The following is an 11,272-nucleotide window of genomic DNA, read 5'->3' as shown; positions in this document are numbered from 1 at the left end:
CCAGCAGTCATGGGAGAACTGGGTTTATCTGAAAGTGGAGCTGGAAATGAAAAAAGGTGGGAGGGGGAGAGAGAAATGAAGCCAAGACATAGTTCTGATCAAGGTTTCAAGTTTAAAATTCAGCTCTGAGTTCAAAAAGGGAAAACCCACAAAACCCATCCCTGTTTCAGCTAGAGTATGTTGTAGAGCAAGGGCAGCAAAGGCAGCCAAAACAGCTAAGTTCCCATGGGAACCTGCAACTGCAGCCAAGGCAGATGTCTCTGTCCAGATGGATAAGACCTGTCATGGCAAATGTTCAAGCTCTGCTTAACCTGCTCAAGGCTGAGAAGGTCCTGCTTAAGGCTGAGAAGGGCCTGCTCAGGGGTGAGAAGGCCACAATTCCCACACAGCCCATTTTTTTTGTTTGTTTGTTTTTAAAGATGAGCAGTACCAGTTGCTGGACTAGGGTACCAGATTTATTTGTTTTCCATAATCCTGTCTAGAGTATAGAGTAGCTACACAACCATGTCTGTCTTAAGTTGGCGTCTATACAGGTCTTCCTTACCAGTTGTGGAAACATGTATACCACTGATATATTGTAAGGAGCTGCCATTAGAAGATGGCACTTGTTTCCTCTGTTCGAGGTGGGAAACAACTGCATTCAGGGTCATAAACACCTGCTGTGTGCCTGCATATCTTTCAGACACAGCTCCTCACCCTCCCAAGCAGTATGTAAATGAAGTTCTGCAAGAAGCACCAATTAGACACTTATACACAGTTGTGATAACTATTTAAGCAGCACCCATTTGGGGCTTCGGGGTCTTTCGCTTTACAATCAATGTTGTGTTCCCCAATAAAGTGCAAGAGGAAGGATCCTGTTGTTGTGTCATCCTTGCTGGCAAGGCGGACGTGACAAGTGGTGCCGAAACCCGGAAAATTTACATCACAAGGCACCAGCGAAGACCCCCAACTTAGCTACAGAAGGATTCAGAACTGATCGCACAGGAACGTCGGTACCAGTAATCCCCCGAAAAAGACATGCTGGTTCTGGGAGTTCATCCAGTGGCTGCTGCAGTCACCCTACTGTTTGTTTTTGTTGTAGTTTTGGTGATTTGTTACTGCTTGAATTGCCATCGACCAGGGCATGAGTGCATCTGTTGGGAGTAGTGTTCTGACAGAGGCTGTAAGGCGGGGGTATGTAACCTCGCAAGCTGACCTGTGTATCAGTCTCTTGTAGATAAAAGAGCAACATGGGATTTGGACACTCTGCGCCTGTTATTAGAGCCTTGCAGGAGCTTTTGAAAGAACGAGGGCTGAAAGTATCAGAGACTACATTAAAAGGCTTCTTTGATGAAATAGATCGGATAGCTCCATGGTTTGCTCCAATGGGGTCACTAACCACTGGCAGTTGGGAGAAATTAGGGAGAGATATTCAGAGAGAAGCAGAAAAAAGGAAGTTAAAAGCAGGGACAAAGCCACTATGGAAACTAGTTAAAGCGTGTCTTCAAGACCAACGCTGTGAGAAGGCAGTACGTGAAGGGCAGCGTGCACTGGCTGAGCATCAAGACAGCATGTCAGAAACAGAAAAAGGAGATGAGTCAGGGGCCCATGCCCAAAATGATATGGAGGAAAAATTAGGGGCATGAAGGGAAAGAAGCTCTAAAAAGGAAAAAGGAAAACATAAGGATCTGGAGGCAGAGCGTGAGCAAATTAACATCTACCCACCTCTACAAGAGTTTGAACTTTTAGATAAAGTCAAGGTCCTAGACAAAAGAGGAGATAAAGTTCCCAGGTGAACTGGGATAGTTAAGTCCACGAGACTCAGCTATTTTGCTCTTCTCTGTAGATAAAAAGAGAGCAGGCAAGTTCGTGGTGTAGCGAACCGAAAGTGAATCTTTGGGAGGAATTTAATTATGGGTGCTGCTCAGTCGCACCCAATTGTTTTGGCTCCTCAGGATCTGCTTTTATCAAGGAGTTTAAAGATAAAAAGCTCAACTCTGTTAACATTTTTGAATGAATGAGATACCATTGCACCCTGGATCGAGGTATCAGGCTATCTTACAGTATCCTGCTGGGATAAGCTCAGCAGAGACCTTGACTTTGCTCAAACAGGGAACTTTGCAAAAGTTAGTGAGAAGCTGTTTGGAAGATCAGAAATGCTGTAAGGTAGTTGAAGAGGGACTAACAGCCTTGGAAATGTTGCAGGAGCAGAGATCGGAGAGGGCTGCAAGTGAGAAGGGAGGCCTCAGTTCCTCCAGCTTATCTTGAAGCTGCACAGGCTTCTCCACTTATTCAGTCTGCCAAGGCCATCATTTGCATACTTTCCTCTGAAAAGCTAAACGCTGCCAAAGAGTTGTTGGCTGAGCAGATAAGGACACTAGCATGCTAGCTTGGCTCATAGTGAGCGGGGCAGTGGTACTTCAATGCCCCTGACTTCAGAGTGGCAGGGGTCCTAGTAGGGCAGTGCAGAGAAGTAAGCTAGTATAGTAAATGGAAACCTGAATCTTTTTTTTTTTTAGAAAAAATAAAAAAAATTACTCTGAGGTAAAATGTTTAAATAACTTTTCATCTTTAAGCTTGTCTCTCTGGCAGAGCTTTTGTCCTAAAGCTAAGAGTAGAAGCAGGATTAATGAAACTTCTCATTCATTACAAGGATTGGGGTATGAAGCCACTCCTAGCATAAGTGCAAAAGAGATAGTGTGGAAAGATCATGAGAGAAGAAAAGGTAGGTTTCAGCCTTATGTTTTACCATTACCAGTGAACCTCTGGGAAAGAGACATCCTAAAGGGCATGGAATTAAGACTAACCAATGAATACTCTGCTCAGAGTCAGAAAATGATGAAAGACATGGGATACGTTCCTGGGCTTGGCCTGGGAAAGTTTCATCAAGGTATTTCCCAGCCTATTGAGACCAAAGGTCAGACCCACACAAAAGGGCTGGGTTTTTCCTAGAGGATGCAATACCCATACCGTGGAAATCAGAGGAGGCCATGTGGGTTCCTCAATGGCCTCTAAACTCTGAAAAATTAACTGCTGCTAAAGCTCTAGTTGATGTACAGCTAGACCTTGGACATTTAGAGCCCACTCAATCTCCTTGGAATACTCCAATTTTTGTTATTAAAAAAAAGTCTGGAAAATGGAGACTTCTACATGATTTAAGGGCTATCAATAGTCAAATGCAAGTTATGGGAGCCATTGAGCATGGTTTACCACTTTTATCAGCATTACTTAAAGAATGGAAATTGATAATTGTAGATATTAAAGACTGTTTCTTTTCAATACCTTTAGTAGTTGAAGATAGACAAAGATTTGCTTTTATGTTGCCATTCATTAACCATGAGGAGCCAGATTATAGATATCATTGGAAAGTCTTACCTCAAGGTATGGCTAATAGTCCCACTATATGTCAGTTATATGTGGGAAAATCCTTAAAATTTATTAGAGATAAGTATCCTAAATTGAGAATCTGCCATTATATGGATGATGTATTGCTTTGTGGATCTAAGGATGAAGAGTTGTGCCTTGCCTATGCTGATTTAATAAAAGTATTTGAGAGTAAAAGTTTATTTATTGCACCAGAAAAGGTGCAGAAAGGCAACATAGGAGCATTCTTGGGAACTAATATACATCCTCAGTTTGTATCCCCACAGAAAATTACCATTCGTAGGGACCACCTTAAAACATTAAATGACTTTCAAAAACTTTTGGGAGATATTAATTGGATGCGTCCCTATCTCAAAATTCCTTCAGCTGAATTAAAGCCTTTATTTGCTATATTAGAAGGAGACAGTCATATTTCCTCGCCTAGAAAACTGACCTCTGCTGCCATAGTAGCTCTGCAGAAAGTAGAGGAAGCCATACAGCAAGCTCAATTAGTGAGGGATCAGCCTAATGAACCTATTTTCTTATGTGTTTTTTGACACAGTCACATTGCCTACAGCAGTGTTGTGGCAGCAGGGGCTGTTGCTCTGGATTCATCCTCATGCATCACCAAATAAAACCCTAGACCATTATCCTACAGCTGTAGCAGAATTGGCATTAAAGGGGTTGCAGGCTTCTTTGACACACTTTGGGCAATACCCTGATATGCTTATAGTTCCATATACAGCCCAGCAAGTTCAAGTGCTTTGCACAGTGGTAGATATGTGGGCTATACTGAAATGTGTTTTTCCACGTCATATAGATAATCACTATCCACACCATCCGTTATTACAGTTTGTGTCAAAAGATCCCATAATTTTTCCTAAAGTTACTGCCAATGCCCCCATTCCAAAGGCTATAGATATCTATACAGATGGATCAAAGGCAGGCATTGGATGTTATGTGGCTGATTTTCCTAGCCCAGTAAAGTTTAAATTTGCTCCTGACACTCCACAATTGGTAGAGTGTCAAGTGGCTTTAGAAGTCTTCATGGCTTTCCCTGGTCCCATAAATATCATTTCTGATGCTCACTATGTGGTGAATGCAATTCGTATTCTAGAGTTCGCAGGTACAATAAAATCAACCAGTCCTGTGGACCTCATTCTGAAACAAATACAACAGTGTATTTTATCTAGGAACTCAAAATTTTTCATTCAACATATTAGAGCCCATACCTTATTACCAGGTCCCATGGTGCTAGGTAATGCTTTAGCTGATGCAGCTACTCGCCAAGTGTTCCCTGTTCTGCAAACGAATCTTACAGCTGCTCAGGAATTTCATAAACTGTTTCATGTTCCAGGCTCCACTCTCAGACTTAAATTTGGTATCCCAAGAGCTGCGGCTCGAGATATTACACTAAACTGTCAGAATTGTGTTGAATTTAACCACCCTCCATGCATTGGAGTAAACCCAAGAGGGCTTAGACCTTTAGATGTCTGGGAGATGGATGTGACACATATTAAACATTTTGGGAAATTGCAATATATTCATGTATCTATAGACACTTGCTCTGGCATTATCCATGCTATGCCTATGGCTGGAGAAAAGGTTTCTCATGTTATTGCCCATTGTTTAGAAGCTTGGGCAGCGTGGGGAAAACCATGTCTGTTAAAGACTGATAATGGGCCTGCATATACAGCTAAAGCTTTTGTACAATTTTGTGTGCGCATGCAAGTGCAGCATCGTACTGGATTGCCATACAATCCTCAGGGTCAAGGCATCATTGAAAGAGCCAATCTAACTTTGAAAATGTATCTGCAAAAACAAAAAGGGGGAATTATGGAATCATCACTGGCTCCTAAAGCAGCCCTGTCTCTAACTCTATTTACACTTAATTTTTTAAAACTGGATGAGAAGGGGCTGCTGACAGGCATAGTAATCCTGTGAAAGAGACATGAGAAACAGTGAAATGGAAAGATGTATTGACAGACTCATGGAGAGGCCCAGATCCAGTGCTTACCAGATCCAGGGGAGCTGTTTTTGTTTTCCCACAGAATGAAGAAAATTCTGTCTGGGTGACAGCAAGAATAACCAGAGTTGTTGCGGAGCCAAGGACGTTTTCTAAGAAGAATGAAGAAGCTGTGGTGGACACTTTTAGTCATGATGACTTATGAAGAAGTGCTAAGTATTCAGTTATGGGTAATAGTTAGATCTTGGCCCATACCTATGCCCGTTCATGCCAATTCTACTGTGTTGCCATTGTTTACTTCTACTCAGTGTTTTATGGAAGTCCAATGTGCTATGCCTATGGGACAAGAGCCTGTTTTATACAATGCCACTGCATTTCCATTGAATTTTATTCTCTGCTTTACTACTAAGGCTAAAGCTTACTCCATGTATCGTACTCAGGAACACCACGTTAACTAACTGGGTGGATCCTGTCTCATTTATCAAGGTTGGTACCGGAGTCTTGGTTGAGGCACTAAAGCAGGTGTCAGCTGGTAAGATGGAAGGTTCAGGAAATATTTCTAATAATGACAGGGCCTTATTAAATATAACTACCATGTTGCTTAAGAGTAATGTTAACGCACCTTGGACATCACAATGGCCCACCAATAATGCTACATACAAGAGAGTTTTACCTTGGTGTCCCCCTGATCTATCTTTTCCTCCAGTTTTTATGCCATGTCAATCTAAAGAATCCCCTGACATGGAGATTGCTTCAGGATTTGCTCTTTCACCTCCTATAAAATGGGCTGCTATCAACAAGACTGGTATTCAAACAGGAAAGTGAAATATATGGCCCTTTTATCAATGGATACTAACAATTGTAGCTGGAGCCAGTACTAGCCTTTCTGCATTTGTCTCTATGCAAGGTCTATATCATGTGATACAAAATGTCTCAGCCACCCATTCTAATAATAGCTATCCTTATTTGGATGGGATTAAGGTAAATGGCGAGCTGGTGAATTCATCTGCCCCATCTGCCCCCGTATGTGTTTCACCTCCATTTTTCTTTATATTGGCTGAGTTTGAAAATAATACAACTTTTCTGAACTATAGCGCAAGTAATACTACCTGCTATTTAGCTGAATGCTGGAATGGTTCTTTATCTTTGGCCTTAATAGTACATATACCTACTTTTGTGCCAATTCCTGTGGAAGCAAATCCAGAAGATTTTTCTATAGCCTCTTTATTTAGACAAAAAGGAGATTTGGGTATTACAGCTGCAATTGTGACTGCTATAGCAGTGTCAGCAGCAGCTGCTGTGACTGCAGGCATAGCAATGGCCAATCAAGTAAATGCAGCTCAAACTGTTGATGCTTTAGTAGAAAGAGCTGCAGATGCTTTGGTTACACAGCATCAAATGAATGCTCATCTCACTTTTGGTATTCTTCTGGTTAATCAGAGAGTGGATCTTCTTCAAAGCAAATTGGAGGAGATTGTAGATATTGTACAGCTAAGTTGTGTTAGTAATACTAGACATATGTGCATTACCCCATTGAGGTATGATAATTCTACTTTTAAAGATGGTAACCTGTTGTCTAATTTTTTAAAAGGCAATTTGTCTCAGCAAGCGGAGTGGTTGCAGAATCGTCTGTTGATGGAGATTACAGTACTGAATGGAACCCGCATCAATCCTATCACTATGGGAGATTTCACTTCTTGGCTAACTTCTGCATTTTCCTACTTTAAGGAATGGATAGGGGTAGTTCTCTTTGGGGCTGTAGATTGTTGCAGACTGGTATTGTGTCTATGGTTGCCTTGCAGACTTAAATTTCGTCAACGAAGAGATAAAGTACTAATTACTCAAGTATTGCTAGCCCTCGAACAAGGTGCATCTCCCGAAATCTGGTTGTCTATGTTAAGGGAATAGCCAGCAAACAGATCCCTCAGCCGTTGCACCCCAAGGTTTCAGCCCATTGCACTGGGTCAGTGAGGAATCTTGGCCTGGCTGGTCCTGTCTGTGTAGCTCTGGTACCTGATTTTGAGGCAAACAGCCCTTGCACCCCTGGGAGATGGCTCCATTGCACAGGGACAGGTGTTTGCCTCTCTTTCTGTCTCCCTTAGCCCTTGCACCCAGAGGACTTGTTTCCATTGCACCTGGTAGGGTAAGGGAGACCATCTTAAACTATCAGTCCTTGATTGCTTATTCCCCCAAGATGGAATTTGCTTGATCGGGCTTGAGTTTGAGTCATGATTGGTACCGCGTCAGACAGGCCAAGGGCAGCTCCGTCTTTTCTTCTCCTGGCCAGCTGCCATTGGTCCCAACGATGGGAATAGGTTGATGCCACACCACTAGTTGTGAGTCTACCCCATGACAGGTATTACGAGTGGCCACAACCTGGGTGCACATTCTGGCCAGCAAGAATGCCAGGTGCGGGTGCAACCCTCGTTGTCTAAAAAAAAAAAAAAGGGGAACTCACCATTCATTGGTGCTGGCTGTGGAGGCACATCAACTACCCTAAGACAGGGACATTGGCCAGTGCCTGCTCTTAAAAAATAAAATAGGGGGAGATGTAAGGAGTCGCCATTAGAAGATGGCGCTTGTCACCGATGTTTGAGGTGGAAAACAACTGCACTCAGGGTTGTAAACACCTGCTGTGAGCCTGCTTATCTTTCAGACACAGCTCCTCACCCTCCCGGACAGTATGTAAATGAAGTTCTGCAAGAAGCACCAATTAGACACTTATACACAGTTGTGATAACTATTTAAGCAGCACCCATTTTGGGCTTGGGGTCTTTCGCTTTGCAATCAATGGTGTGTTCCCTAATAAAGTGCGTGAGGAAGGATCCTGTTGTTGCGTCATCCTTGCTGGCGAGGCGGGCATGACAGTCCTTCTGCCTTTCAACGATCTTAATAACTCTCTGTTTAGCTCCTGAATTGAATGTTCTTGCTTGCTGGGATGGCATGTACTGGATATACTGGGCAGGAGGAAGTTTCTCAGATGCATGAACAGGCTTGGCCCCTAGCAATCTTCTTTGATATGATATTCTCCAAGGCTACTCTTGCCCTTCTGTAATTTAGTTTTCTTCTCATCAGCAATTTCCATCTCAACAGACCCAGAACTGCAAAGGCCTGATGAGGAGATGGTTAAAGCAGTCCTAGGTCTGCTGGGATGGAAATTGCTGATGAGGAGACAATTAAAGATATTACAGAAAGGACAAGAGTAGCCATGGAGAAGATCATATCAAAGGAGATTGCTGGGGCCAAGCCTGTTCATGCTGCTGAGAACCTGCCTCCTGCTCAGTATATCCAGTACACGCCATCTCAGCAAGGAAGAAAAAAAAACATTAAATTCAGGAGCTAAACAGAGGGTTATTCAGATCATTGAATGGCAGAAAGATGCAATGTAACTTCCACAATTCAGGATTAATAAGAAAATTCTCCAGGAAGGGGAGGCTCGACTCCTCCTGTACCTGAAATGCATTCTCCTCCTCAGAAGATTAGTGTAGAAGCACAGAAGGGGTGGAAGATTCTGCCATGTATATCCAAGTAGAAAACCTCAAAGGGTTACACAATTCCACTGGATAAATGGGAGGCTGATGATGGAAGAGGACTTCAGATTGTCCACATAAATGAAAATTTTGCCAAACTGGCTGAAGTGCTATACATTGCTGAATGGAAGGTTAGACTTTTACAGTTTGCTGAATGTTCTTGCATCTGTGAGTCCACATCAGTTTATCTCAGGTCCAGAGGGACACTTATGTGTATGTGTGTGTGTGTGTGTGTGTGTGTGTGTGTGTGCGCTAATGGCAGCAGGGGCTATCTGCAGCTCTGTACAGGGATCACCCCCACCCCGGCAGCAATGATTCTTCTGTGCCAGTTAGTGGTTTCCTAGGCTTACCTAATTCTCTGAAGATTACTAGGTACTGTTGCATGTTGCACAGTTTTGTAAAGTAAAGTTTAATAACTCACTTTACTTTTACTAACTCACTTTACTTTTTTCTCTCCACCTAGAGTCTGGTTAACTTTTAAAAACAATTAGCATGACTAGATTTGCTTCATCACCACATGTTCCCTGTCCAGCAGTCCAGCTTCCTACTTAGGTGCATTTTAGTAACTTGTGGCTGACATAGGAGTCTCCACAAACCAGATTTAAATTGACTGCAGTTAATGTTAAAGGGCTGGGTGTGGCCACAAAGAAGTGGTGGTGGACACCTGGAATCCCAGCAGCAGGGTGGGACAGAAGAGCCAGAGGCCATGTGGAAATGGTGGAAATTCGAACCTGGGTAGAGAGACACATGGCTCAAAAACAAAAGGAGAAACATGAAGAGAAACTTAGAGAAATGGCCCAGAAAACCAGCGAGAGGAGAGCTGGGATCAAAACCTATGTGGAAAAAGGTATGACAATTTCCATTGTGGAATTTACGTTATGACAATGTATGTGTCATTTAAAAAAGGTCTTTGTGCACTGAGCATGTATGTCAGAGGATATTTTGCAGCATTCAAAAGTAGTTTACAGTTACAAGAAAACTTTAGTTGTTTCAGAAATAATGTAGAACAGAACTCCCCCAAACTGAAGAAGTACATGTCTAAAAGAAGTCTTTAATATGGGAGTAACTCACTTGGTAGTATACTTCTGATATCACCACTGAGGAGGCTGAGCCAGGAATATGGAATGTTTGAAGACAGTCTGGGCTACACAGTAAGATCCTGTCTCCAAAACAACATCAACAACAAAGCAAATGAAGTCAATCATATAGTATATAATACAATGGATAAAGAAAAATTAAACACAAGAGATATAACAATTGCAGAAGGAAAGTCTTGTCAGAAGGTGCCTTACATGTAAGTGCTAATATTCGTACAAAGACTTGGAAGTAAACCATGTGGATATCTGGAAGAACATTATAGATGGAAAGATAGATGACTAAAAAAGCCCTTGAGTTTAGCCCAGTATAGCAGATTCTCTCCATAGGAGATGTGTCAGAGCAGCAAGGGATCTGACCACAAAACAGCAGGTCAGGCCCCATGACAGCATTGTCCCTGCTGCACCTGTGGGCTCACCCTGCAGAACTGGTCAGGATTGTGGTGTGCAGGGTCCAGCACTTGGATAACACCACTAATTCCCGCATTCCACCCCCAGTGGCTTCTGTGGCACTATTAAACCTAGCCAGAAGTCACCTTAGTTTTTGAAAGAAAGCCTCTCTGCTTAGAGCACACAAATTTATCTAAGCTGGCTGAGCAGCAAGCTCCAACCAAAGCCTGTGCATGGTTCTCGTTTCTTTCCATTTGTTAAAAGATCTGTGTGGTGTGCTGTGTGTGTGTACATGCACATACCCATTACATGTTCATTTGGAGGCAAGAGGGTGACATTGAGTGTCCTGGCTCAATCACTATTTGTATTTTGAGAAAGGGTCTCACTAAGTTTGAAGCTCTCTAGTTGGCTGAGTAGAGAGAGGAGTTCTCAACAGACACACACTACAATGTGTAGCCATCTACCTGGCTGCTAGAGATCCACACTCAGGTCCTGAGGCATGAACAGCAGACTCCTTACCAACTCAGCCATTTCCCCAGCCCTGTCTTTGCATTTTATCATGACAGTTCTCCAACATGAGGAGGAAGAGCTGAAAAGCCATGTGCGATGAAATGAACTTCTCTCAATATAGACTCTGCTTAATTTTAAAACCAATTAGCATGACTGGATTTCCTTCATCACCACTTGCTCCCTGTCCAGCAGTCCAGCTTCCTACTTAGGTGCATTTCAGTAACTTGTGGCTGACATAGGAGTCTCCACAAACTGGATTGAAATTGACTGCAGGTAATGTTAAAGGGCTGAATGTGGGCAAAAAGAAGTGGTGTTGCACACCTGTAATCTCAGCAACAGGGTGGGACTGAAGAGCCAGAGGCCATGTCTAGGCCAAGTTTCAAAAAAGAAAGAAAGAAAGAAAGAAAGAAAGAAAGAAAGAAAGAAAGAAAGAAAGAAAG

General features: G+C 42.7%; 1 pseudogene; it reads left to right on the top strand.

Moving 5' to 3' along the window:
- The first annotated feature begins 284 nt into the window (after nt 1–284).
- LOC114633457 overlaps nt 285–11,272 on the top strand; it is a 13,780-nt pseudogene continuing 2,792 nt past the window's right edge.

The sequence above is a fragment of the Grammomys surdaster genome, unplaced genomic scaffold (genome assembly GCF_004785775.1).
Source record: "Grammomys surdaster isolate TR1022 unplaced genomic scaffold, NIH_TR_1.0 676, whole genome shotgun sequence".
NCBI classification, from domain to species: Eukaryota; Metazoa; Chordata; class Mammalia; order Rodentia; family Muridae; genus Grammomys; species Grammomys surdaster.
This window is presented reverse-complemented; position numbering and strand designations above follow the sequence as displayed.